This window comes from Bufo bufo, chromosome 1, assembly GCF_905171765.1.
Source record: "Bufo bufo chromosome 1, aBufBuf1.1, whole genome shotgun sequence".
Classification (NCBI taxonomy): Eukaryota; Metazoa; Chordata; class Amphibia; order Anura; family Bufonidae; genus Bufo; species Bufo bufo.
In genome coordinates, this window is record NC_053389.1 from 424,601,970 (window position 1) to 424,615,647 (window position 13,678).

The window sequence follows — 13,678 nt, forward strand, 5'->3', positions numbered from 1 at the left end:
GCTTGGTAAAATGACCATTACGGCCAACTTTATTGTACACACAAATATCATGATAACAATAATCACTTTAATACATCCTTAAACATTATGAACCACTGTACCGTAACAAGGATCCTGGAGGGCAACCCAAACAAGCGGTATCTTCCGTAACCATCTCTCCATTATACTTCAAGATTACCCTTGGCCGCACTCACCGACCCAAGGGCACCAAATCCTTGAAGTATCCAAGTATCTCCTCCTGTAGACCTTTTAGCCCAAACAGGAGCCCCATCCTCGGCATTCACAAACCACATGAGATACAGGCTCCAACATGTCCTGCATCTCTTAAACCATTGGATTGCTCCCCCAGGATCTCATATCCATCAGCCACCAGACGACCACCGGTGACACCTCACCTGTGGGCGTCCCTCCACACCCTAAGAGCCGTCTCCAGCCCCTCCTGGATACTTAAGGCCCACAAATCAATACCTATGTCATTCAGATGCACGCCATCAGATCTCAGGAATTGAGGCGACGCCGCCTCCAATTCCCGATGACGCACCACCACACCACCTTGTCTGCGAACAAAACGCCCCACCTCCTTGTTTAACTTCGCCCGAGCTTTGTTGATTCGTTCCACCGACCTTGCAAAACGCCAACTACTCCTCGCAACTACCTCTGACCATACCAACAGCAAGCCCGGGAAATCCGACACCAAACGCAACACGTCCAACTTGATGTCCCTAATCACATCTCGCGACCGCCGTACACCCAGATCATTGCCACCCGCATGCAAAACCAAAATGTCAGGCGCGCGATCCAACAGAACATTCGTATGTACTTCAGGCAAAACCCGCCCCCAAAGAAGCCCTCTTACACCAATCCACCGGACTTGCAGTTCCTCCATCGAAAAACCCAATTGACGGCCGTTCCGCCGAACGTCGGCACGCAACGCCCCCCAGTAGACATACGAATGCCCGAAAATCCACGCAAGACAAGGTGCCGCCCCTGCAAAACAAACAAACTCAAATAAAACAACAGTCACTGCTAATTCCGATCCCCACAGATTAATCATGAAACAATTTTTTACTCCCACACTCACAAGAGATGAGGCCTAACATACGACCGAAAACAATCAGATTCCCACCGCCCTATACGTTTTATAACTTCTTCTCCAAGCCCCCACCTGGAAGCCTCAGTCGCGGCCCCAATCCTAAATGAGTGTGATGCAAATTCCTTCGCCGGAAAGCCCGCAGCAGACAAACATTTCCTAAAAACAGCCACAAACTGGAACCGAGACAAACACGAACCATCCACATGAACCAGCAGCACACCCGTGCCGCCCGGCCGCAATGCCAAAAATTCCCTGACACAACACACTGGGCAAACAACCGACTCACCAAGCGGTCTAAGCCATACAACCACACCCTTCCCCACCTGATCTGTTTTTGACTTACGCAGCAGACATCTCAAAGCACCATCCACCAGCGCAACATCCTCCCACAACAAGCCGCCCCCGCTCGTGCGACTTGCCGCCACCAACTCAGAGATCCGAAAAGCCCCGAAAAAGGCCAATACAAACGCTGCCCTAAACAGACACACTTCGTACACTGATTTACAAACCATCCCCGCCTCCTTCCACAGCATCTGTAACACCGCAAAAGAAACCGGCCTCCTAGTATCCTTTCGTACCACACTACGACGGTAACCCTTCAAGGCCTGCCGCACCATGAAACACCTAGACACATCGGCCAAGCCCCTCAGGCGCAACCAGAAAGCAACAGCCGCCACCCTCTTTGACGCCACCGAAAATGACAAACCTTCCGCATAAAACTGACCCACCAATATCAACAACATCCTAAATTCTTCAAGAGAACTGCAACCACCCATCTGTTCAATCAATTGCTCCCACAATACCCACACTGAAGAATAGGCCAACCACGTACCTCTACTCAGAGACTGTCTAATCAGGCCCGCCGACACCCCAAGGCCACGCTCCAGAGCCACTGGGGGCAGGGCAACCCCTTGGCCTCGGCACCCGGCGCCAGACCGCGAAAACGATCCCACTGAAAGCGAGAAAGTGAATCGGCAAGTGAGTTATCCACTCCCGGCACATGCACTGCAACAAAACATGCATTCAACTGCAAACCCCGTAAAACCAGATGCCGCAGCAAATTCAAAACCGGAGGCGAATTCGCCGTCTGGCTATTAATTGCCTGGACCACACCCATGTTATCACAGTAGAAACGAACCCGCCGATTCCTAAGCAAGTCCCCCCACAACTCGGTAGCCAACACAATAGGGAAAAGTTCCAACAATACCAAATTAGAAAGGAAACCGGCCTGCCTCCATTCTACCGGCCAAGCGCCCGCACTCCACTGACCCGTACAAAAAACCCCATAGCCACAGGAACCAGACGCATCAGAGAACAATTCCAGATCCACACTATCAACCACCGGTTCCATCCACACCGACCGGCCATTATATTCAGACAAAAAGTTCACCCACACCGCTAAATCCTCCTTCACCGCAACAGGCAAACGCAAATAATGAAAAGGTGCAGCAACACCCGCAGTCGCTAGTGCCAAGCGACGACAAAACACCCGCCCCATTGGCAAGATACGACAAGCGAAATTCAATTTACCTAAAACCGACTGAACCCGCTTGAGCTGTACTTTCTTCGCCTTCTGCAAGAACAAAACTTCATTCAACAGATCAGACACCTTATCAACAGGCAACCGACACTCCATGGCCACACTGTCGATCTCGATCCCCAAAAACTTTATAACCGTGGAAGGGCCCTCTGTCTTATCCGCCGCCAGCGGAATACCAAAACGAGCAGCCACCCTCTCCATGGTATGCAACAAAACAGAACACACCCTAGATCCAGCCGAACCCAAAAACAGAAAATCATCTAGGTAGTGCAAGACCGAACTCCAACCCGCTTCCTTCTTTATCACCCATTCCAAAAAGGAACTGAACGACTCAAACAATGAGCACGAAATCGCACAACCCATCGGCAAACAACAATCAACGTAATAACAGCCATCCCACTGAAAACCCAATAAATGCAAGCTATCAGGGTGAATAGGCAACAACCGGAATGCGGCCTCAATGTCAGTTTTTGCAAGTAGAGCGCCCTGCCCAAAACGTCGTACCCACCGCACTGCCTCATCAAAAGATGTGTACGACACTGAGCACAACTCATCCGCTATACCATCATTCACTGACCCACCAAGCGGATAGGACAAATGATGAATAAGCCGAAACTTATTAGGCTCCTTCTTAGGAACTAAACCCAAAGGAGAAACCCACAAATCCGGCAAAGGACACTCCACAAAAGGGCCTACAACCCTACCCGCAGCAACCTCCCCGGCAATCTTGTCCCTCACCACAGCCGGATAGCGCAATGCAGAAGACAAATTCCGCAGAGCCCGACTGACCCCCGCCAAATCGCATGGAATAACAAAACCTTCAGTAAACCCACCCAACAACAACTGAGCCGCCTCCCTATTTGGATACATCCTTAAATATGGCTCCATCTCGTCCACCCTCACCGGCGTCACCCCTCTTCTGCACAACCTCGGATCCCTTACCCTTACCCCGCTTGAAGCACCGGGACAAGCTATGGGAACCTCCACACCCGGAACACTCATGTTTGTACCGGCAGTCGGACAAAAACCTACAATGTCCCTCATTGTATTGCCAACAACAACCCCTCCTGTTACCCCCAGAAGACTCTGAGGCCGGGCCCCCCCCGGCCCCTCCACGAAAGGGCTGATGACCCCCTTTTGGTGCCGCCATCAATCGCATCCACAGACCAATATCCTTGTGGTCCCAACGAATGCTAGGCCTGACCGCCTTCCGCTGCCGGAACTGCTCGTCATACCTAAGCCACGATACACCCCCATAAGTCCGATGCGCCTCACCGATAGCATCCATATAACCGAAGAGAGCCGAGCAGTGCTCAGGCGCCTTCTCCCCAACTACACTAGCCAGAATTGCAAAGGCTTGCAGCCAATTCTGAAAGGTACGCGGAATCAACCTGTACCGCCTCCTCTCTTCCTCCTCCTTCTTGCTCTCATCCGGCCTACCCCTATCCAAATTAAATTTTTCCAAGGGAAGTAACGCAAAAATCTCCACATACTCATCCCTCCAAATCTTATCTTTAATCTCCTGCTTCAAGTGAGCCCCCAGCGGCCCCTCAAAGCACACATAAATCTCCCCTTTTGCCGCATCCGCCAACCGAACACCATCACCCACATCCTTTGCTACCGCTCCCGGCCCAGCTGCCTGGGTACCAATGCCATCACCAGCCCCCACAGGCCCCAGCACCGAACCCTGCTCCCCTTCTAAAGCCTGTACCGGAGCCCAGACCGGTACTGGAGACGCCGCAGGCCCAGAACCCAACCGAGACAATAAGGACAACATGCCTGACAATACCTCCCGCACCAAAGCATCAGAACCCCCCACATTAATCCCAACAGCGCCCACATCCCCCACAACATGACTTTGACCCGCCGGTCTCTCACCTGGCCGTCCCCGGACAACATCACCGGCAGCCGCGGAACTCCTCCCAGACGTCCTCAGTGGCGTAGTCGAACAGCACGGCACAGCTAATTCCCTTAGAGAGACGTCCATGTCGCCTGCCGCAGAGTCTTCACCCGGCTCAACTTCTCCTTCCTCCAATGGCGACAGCTCCCCATCACCCTGCTCCTGCAAGTGACCGTCATCCCGGAATTCATACGCCGCACCAGCCTCCACACATGGCCGCACACTTCCTTCCTCCATCCTCAACATCATAACCTGCTCTCCAGCAGGATTGCCAGAAGCCGCCTCCTGCAGTACTAGATCAGGGGACAAAGCAACCATCCTGGTCTCTTCCAGGTTGCCATGTCGCCGGCCCACCGCCAGGGGCCGCGACGCCCTCACGTTACGTTCTCCTCCTCTGTGCACGTCCGTCCTCAAGCACTCCAGCCGCCGACCGGAAGCCGCCGGCCGCAGCGCAGAAGACCTTGCTGCTCTGCTCCCAGGAAGGCCCAGGCTGCCGGACCGCCCGACCGCACTACCCCTCCGAACCTCAGGTAAGGCCGCCAGAGTTCGCTCACCACTCCGGACCGCACCAGGGGAGACACCCGCTTGCCCACGCTCCCTGCCTCTCGTCGCCTGGGAGACGGGACCGGGGTTAACCCGGCCCTCTCCCGCCGCTCCACCACGCACAGAAGCATTCCTCCCGCTGCGCCTGGGTGCACTACTGGGCACGGACACCACAGGCCGCAGCGGAGGGTTCACAGGGGGACTCCGGAGACGCCGCCGCACACGTGGGGTAGACTCCGGACTCAGCCGCTCCGGGGGAACCGACCTCCTGGCCCTGGCAGGTCGCTCCGCCGCCACCGCTATAGGAGAAGGGACAAGAGCCGCCTGAATGGTCTCATGCAGACGCTCCGCACCATGCTCTTGAACTGCAGCCCTGACCGCTGCCATAAGATCCTCCAGAGACGGCATCCTGCTGCTCAAACACTCTGCCTTGCACTGATACCTGCTGACCAAAACCACACCCCCAAATCCTATATACTGCCCGCGAAACCTCACTACTCCCCCTCAACCAGCTTCCAAACCTTAACCCCTTCCTAGCCTGACGACTTCCACCCAAGTCAAAGCGCACTCCGCTATATCTGCGCCTCGCTCCATTGCCGTTATTCCCACCTGACAGCGGGGGCACAGTGGAAGCACAAGGCGAAGGCAGAGGACGAGGAAGAGGTCGCCAACGCAGCTGGGTTACCGCCAGCACCTCAGAAGGCAGGGTTAGCATGGCCGAAATGTGGAAAAGCTTTGTCAGCACGCCACAACAACCAGCACCATCAGCTGATATGGAACGTCTTAGCAGCAGGCAGCATTTCACCAACATGGTGGAGCAGTATGTGTGCACACGCCTACACGTACTGAATGACGGGTCTGCCCCCTTCAACTTCTGGGTCTCCAAATTGGGCACATGGCCTGAGCTTGCCCTTTACACCTTGGAGGTGCTGGCCTGCCCTGCAGTCAGTGTATTATCTGAATGTGTGTTTAGCACGGCAGGGGGCGTCATCACAGACAAGCGCAGCCGCCTGTCCACAGCCAATGTGGACAAGCTCACGTTTTCATTAAAATGAACCAGGCATGGGTCCCTCAGGACTTGTCCGTACCTTGTCCAGAATACACATGTATACCGGCACTAACCAGCCATTGTTATACTGCAGCGCAATTGCTCATGTTTGTATTTTGGATATTTCACACTCTTTTGGAGTGTACCTTAATTTAAAAAAATTAAATTAATAACAAAAACCTGTGTTGGCTATCTCGTCCTCCTCCACCGCCGCTTCCACCTACTCCGCTACGTCCACCGCCTCCTCAAACTACACCTCATAAATCCATTTTTTTTTTGTACGTGTTTTATTTTATATCATTTCACTACTTTGTCATTTACATTTTCGGGTGAAATTCACCAATTTTTGGGTGTATAGTGCCACTGCTATACCTAGTATGACGGTTAAAAAAAAAAAATAAATGTCATTAACATTTTCTGGAGAAATTCACCAATTTTGGGTGTATAGTACCACTGCTATACCTAGTATGACGGTTAAAAAAAAAAAAAAGGTCATTAACATTTTCTGGAGAAATTCACCAATTTTTGGGTGTATAGTACCACTGCTATACCTAGTAGGCCGGTTAAAAAAATAAAAGAAATTGTCATTAACATTTTCGGGTGAAATTCACCAATTTTTGGGTGTGAAATACCACTTCTATACCTAGTAGACGGGTTAAACAATAAAAAAATTTGTCTCTTACATTTTATGGTGAAATTCACTAATTTTTGGGTGTGATGTACCACTGCTATACCTAGTAGGCCGGTTAACAAAAAATAAATAAATTGTCAGTTACATTTTCTGGTGAAATTCAGCAATTTTTGGGTGTATAGCACCACTACTATACCTAGTAGGCCGGTTAAAAATAAAAAATAAATTGTCATTAACATTTTCAGGTGAAATTCAGCAATTTTTTGGTGTGAAGTACCACTGCTATACCTAGTAGACCGGTAAAAAAAGAAAAATTGTCAGTTACATTTTATAGTGAAATTCAGCTATTTTTTGGTGTGATGTACCACTGCTATACCTATTAGACCGGTAAAAAAAAAAAAAAAAACATTTGGCAGTTACATTTTAGGGTCAAATTCACAAATTTTTGGGTGTAATATATCCCTCCTCTACCTAGTTGACAGCTTAATAAATTTCAATAATTTTTATTTAACATTTTCGGGTGACAATAAACAATTGTTTTCTGTCATAGACCCATGCTCTACCAAGTAGACAGGTTAATTTATTTTTTTTAATTTTTCTGTTACATTCTTGGGTTGACATTATACAATTTTAGACGTGAATAAACCCCTGCTCTGCATAGGTGACAGGGAATAAAATTTCTGAAATGCTTCTTTAATTGATGCGCACCACCTCCTTTGATTCAATGCTTAAACTTAAGCAAGTTGTACCGCATTTAAGCTTCAATACTTTGTTCCACATTTCCGCTATACTCTTTTGGCCAACATTTGCGCCTCAATAGCTTTTCCCACAATTCCGCTTGACTCTATTGGCCCACATTTGGGCTTCTGTAATTTGTCCCACATTTGCGCCTGAATAACTTTTCCCACATTTCTTCTTGATCCCAAATTTTTTAAATTAATTTATCTCCCTTAAATTTGGTCTCTTTTTCTCATGCTCCCTTTCCGGCCTGGAACCCTGATTCCCCGCCACCCGTAATCACCATGGTAGGCGCATAAAAGAACATCGAAAGTTGATAGAGCAGATATCAAATTGGATCGTGAACATCACAGGGACGTGCGACATGGTGGGTGGGGCAGTAAGTATGCACACGCCTACACAAACTAACTGACAGGGGTCAGTCCCTGCAACTTCTGGGTCTCCAAATTGGGCACATGGCCTGAGCTTGCCCTTTACGCCTTGGAGGTGCTGGCCTGCCCTGCAGCCGGTGTATTGTCTGAACGTGTGTTTAGCATGACTGGAGGGTTATATTTCCCAATGTTTTGGGGTGTACCCTAATTTAAAAAAATAAAAATAAATTTAAAACCAAAAAGCAGTGTAGGCTACCTCCTCCTCCACCGCCACTTCCACCTACACCGCCACATCCACCGCCTCCTCAACCTCCGTCTCCATATGGATCTGGTCCTCCTAGATCAAGATTATAATTTTTTATTTTTACGTATTTTATGTTATTTTAATTCATTTCCCTATCCACATTTGTTTGCAGAGCACTTGCCATGCTCTTAACCACATTTTGACACCATTTGCAGCCCTCTAGCCTTTTCCATGACATTTTTACAGCCATTTTAGTGCTCAAAAGTTCGGGTCCCCATTGACTTCAAAGGGGTTTGGGTTCAGGGTCAAGTTCGGTTCGAGTTCGGGTCCCGAACTCCAACTTTTTTCCGAAGTTCGGCCGAACCCGTCGAACCCGAACATCCAGGTGTCCGCTCAACTCTATTTAAGACCACTTTAAAAATGGCAAAAAATCATATTTTACATTGTTGGATCTTAACAAGGTTCCAGGTAGAGCTTCAACATGCAACAAGAAGAAATGAGAGTGAGACAAAACATTTTTTGAGCATTCAATTAATTGAAAATAACGATTTAACTGAAGCAGGCTGTTTTTCAGCTGATCCAAATTTTAGGACCACATGCCTTTAAAAGGCCAAATCTGTGCAAAGATGTGGATTCATTGCATTTTCTGTCAGGTAGTCACACGTTGTGATGGCAAAGGCAAAAAAACTCTCCCTTTTTAAACGTGGTCGGGTTGTTAAACTGCAGTGGTGGGACGCAGTAAGACAGTAATTTGGAAATTCTTAAATAATCTTGAGGGTTATGGAACAAAAAAGTCAAGTGGAAGACCCAATTTTTTTTTATTAGCACTGATCCGGAGGATCCAATTGGCTGTCCGTCAAGACACTGGACGATCCTCGACCCAAATCAAGGCCCTTACTGGTGCTGACTGCAGCCCCATAAACATCAGACGGCATCTGAGACTGAAGGGCTTCAAAAACAAAAAACGTCTTCAAAGACCTTGTCTTCTTGAACGCCACAGCACTGCTCGTTTGGACTTTGCAAGAGAGCACCAAACATGGGACATTCAAAGGTGGAAGAAAGTTTTATTCTCTGATGAGAAAAAATTTAACCTTGATGGTCCTGATGGTTTCCAACGTTACTGGCATGACAAGCAGATCCCACCTGTGATGTTTTCTACGCGCCACAGTGGAGGGGGTGCCATAATGGTCTGGGTGCTTTCTCATTCAGTGGAACAATTGAACTTCAGGAAGTGTAGGGGCATCAAACGGCCGCTGGTTATGTTCAGATGTTGCAGAGAGCATTCCTCATGACTGAGGGCCCTCGTCTGTGTGGTAGCGACTGGGTTTTTCAACGGGACAACGCTACAGTACACAATGCTCGCAGGACAAGGGACTTCTTCCAGGAAAATAACATCACTCTTTTGGCCCATCCTGCGTGTTCCCCTGATCTAAATCCAATTGAGAACCTTTGGGGATGGATGGCAAGGGAAGTTTACAAAAATGGACAACAGTTCCAGACAGTAGATGGCCTTCGTGCGGCCGTCTTCACCACTTGGAGAAATGTTCCCACTCACCTCATGGAAACGTTTGCATCAAGCATGCCGAAACTAATTTTTTAAGTGATAAACAATAACGGCGGAGATACTCATTACTGAGTTCATGTTTGGAAGTTGGATTTCTGTTTTGGGGGGGTTTAGTTTTTTTTGGAGGTGTGGTCCTAAACTTTTGATCAGCTGAAAAACAGCCTGTTTCAGTTTATTCGTTGTTTTCATTAAATTGAATGCTCAAAAAATGTTTTGTCTCACTCAAATTTCTTCTTGTTGCATGTTGAAGCTCTACTTGGAACCTTGTTAAGATCCAGCCATGCGAAATATGATTTTTTGCCATTTTTCAAGTGGTCTTAAACTTTTGATCAGGACTGTAAGTCTGGCATTGTTCTTTGCGATGCTGGGGAGTGATTCTTGCATGCATACTGGGAAACTGCGTGACGCGGAAGGGCCCATACTAAGTTTTGCTATAGGGCCTTATAAGATCTGTGTACGCCCCTGTGTGTCCCTTTATATCATCTAAGCAATTTCAAGCCTGTACTGCCCCAGACATATAATCATATGATACTATATATAGGCACAGAACATGTGCTCCTCACTAAAATACCACATAACTTACAGGAAAGAGGGGTGTGAGGCTAATAGGTGTATACCAGGGGTGAAACCAGAGAGGGCTACGACAGTTTTACAAAAAGGTATTCCACAAAATATGTATACCACATGGTAAATGCATTTTTTACAATGAGAGGCATATGATAAATAGAAATGGCCTTGCAGTTCGCCCGGCGGTCGTTTCGCAGCGAACTTTGCTCATTCGCGGTTCGCCAAACTGGCGAACATATGGGGATGTCCGCCGGCACCATATTCTTTTACATTGTGAAGAACTTTGACCCATGACACATCCATCAGGTGGTACAGGACAGCCAATTGAGACGTTTCAGCACATGGACATACCCCCTACCTTATAAATAAACAAATAATATACTTTCTATATAGTGCATTTGGGTTTTGCAGCATTTGTTTAATTTTTTTTTATTGAAGCAGGGGTGTTATATACAAATAATATACTTTTTATATAGTACATTTGGGTAGTGCAGTATTTGTTTACGATTTTGCTGCATTATTACAGCTACACAGAGTTACAAACGCTATTGGAACAAATAATTTCCACTGGTGTGATATAGCAGTTACCCCCCCAAAAAATTGATTGAAGCAGGGGTGTGATATATCAATAATATACTTTCTATATAGTGCATTTGGGTATTGCAGCATTTGTTTGCGGTTTTGCTGTGTTACCGCAGCTAAACAGAGTGACAAATGCTTTTGGAACAAATAATTTCTACTGGTGTGATATACTAGTTGCCCCCCCCCCCCCAAAAAAAAACTGATTGAAGCAGAAGTGTTATATACCAATAATATACTTTCTATATAGTGCATTTGGGTATTGCAGCATTTGTATGCGGTTTTGCTGTGTTACCGCAGCTAAACAGAGTGACAAACGCTTTTGAAACAAATAATTTCTACTGGTGTGATATACCAGTTGCCCCTCAAAAAACAGATAAAAGCTGGGGTGTTATATACCAATATAATATACTTACTATATAGTGCATTTGGGTAGTGCAGCATTTGTTTGCGGTTTTGCAATTTTTTTTTTTATTATTCTTTATTCAGCGTATAACAAATACAATTTGTAAAAGCAAGACAATATCTATTATCAATACTTTTAACCCCTTTTAGTCCCATACCCCCCAACCCAGAAAAAAACAACAAAAAAAAACAAACAACTTTTTTCTTTGCCCCTCCTCCTTGCATCTCCTCATCTCCATCCGTTCCCTGACCTCCACCCACGATCCTTCATGCCCCTTATCTCCTACACTAACCACCACACCCAAAGCTCAAGAAATTCCGTCAGTTTTTTTTTTGGACATTTTATAGAATTTTTCACATATCAGAGAATTTTTAACTAATCTCAACCATCTTTCTACCCTAGAAACCCTCTTATTCATCCAGTTGAGAACTATACATCTTCTAGCTTGAAATAATAACTTAGAAACTGCCTCCTTCTTAGGTGCTGCCATCCTTTCTCCCACCTTCCCCAAAATGATTGTCTCGAAGGTATTACTGATGGTTATCTGATGGGTTTTTCGTGAATATGAACTTTTGAATACAGGGACAACCCCATAAGATATGTATATCGTTTACCCCAATTTTGTCAAATTTGTAGCATTTAAAAACTTTGTTCTTATAAAACTTTATCAATTTAGTATAGTATAGTATAGTATAACCTATGTATCACGAATAACTGTATTAATCTGTGGGAGGGGTTTAAGGAAGTTATTCTAGTAGCCTTATACATTTCCTCCCAGTCATCTTCCTGAAGCTGTAGCCCGACACCTACTATTGTTTCCCAATAGAATAGGAGCTTTCTCTCCTGTGATGGCCTTTTGGGGCAAGTAGTATGACGCTTGGTGATTGGCTGCTTTGCAGCCTTTTTAAAAAGTGCCATAAAAATCTCTGAACACCGAACCCGAACCCGAACTTTTACGTAAATGTTCGGGTCCGGGTGCCGAAAAACCTAAAGTTCGGTACGAACCCGAACTTTACAGTTCGGGTTCGGTCAGCTCTAATTACAAGTAAGTGATTACATCAGCGATCAGCAACCTTTGGCACTCCAGCTGTTCTGAAACAACAACTCCTAGAATCCTCCTTTCACGTCTATGGGAGTTACAATAGCAGCCAAATAGGTGTGCATGCTGGGAGTAGTAGTTTCACAGCAGCTGGAGTGCCGAAGGTTGCTGATCCCTGGATTACATGGTCATTATACACCTGAGACAACCCCTTTAATAACCACCTCAGCCCCTATAGCTTAAACACCCTTAAAGACCAGGCCACTTTTTACACTTCTGACAAACCCTAATTTCACCTTTTATTTCTCGGTCATGCAACTTACCACCCAAATGAATTTTACCTCCTTTTCTTCTCACTAATAGAGCTTTCATTTGGTGGTATTTCATTGCTGCTGGCATTTTTACTTTTTTTGTTATTAATCGAAATTTAACGATTTTTTTGCAAAAAAAATGACATTTTTCACTTTCAGTTGTAAAATTTTGCAAAAAAAACGACATCCATATATAAATTTTGCTCTAAATTTATTGTTCTACGAGTCTTTGATAAAAAAAAAATGTTTGGGTAAAAAAAAAAATGGTTTGGGTAAAAGTTATAGCGTTTACAAACTATGGTACAAAAATGGGAATTTCCGCTTTTTGAAGCAGCTCTGACTTTCTGAGCACCTGTCATGTTTCCTGAGGTTCTACAATGCCCAGACAGTACAAACACCCCACAAATAACCCCATTTCGGAAAGTAGACACCCTAAGGTATTCGCTGATGGGCATAGTGAGTTCAAAGAACTTTTTATTTTTTGTCACAAGTTAGTGGAAAATTATGATTTTTTTTTTTTGATTTTTTTTTCTTACAAAGTCTCATATTCCACTAACTTGTGACAAAAAATAAAAACTTCTATGAACTCACTATGCCCATCAGCGAATACCTTGGGGTGTCTTCTTTCCAAAATGGGGTCACTTGTGGGGTAGTTATACTGCCCTGGCATTCTAGGGGCCCAAATGTGTGGTAAGTAGTTTGAAATCAAAATGTGTAAAAAATGACCGGTGAAATCCGAAAGGTGCTCTTTGGAATGGGGGCCCCTTTGCCCACCTAGGCTGCAAAAAAGTGTCACACATGTGGTATCGCCGTATTCAGGAGAAGTTGGGCAATGTGTTTTGGGGTGTCTTTTTACATATACTCATGCTGGGTTAGAGAAATATCTCGGCAAAAGACAACTTTTCCCATTTTTTTATACAAAGTTGGCATTTGACCAAGATATTTATCTCACCCAGCATGGGTATATGTAAAATGACACCCCAAACCACATTGCCCAACTTCTCCTGAGTACGGCGATACCGCATGTGTGACACTTTTTTGCAGCCTAGATGCGCAAAGGGGCCCACATTCCTTTTATGAGGGCATTTTTAGACATTTGGATCC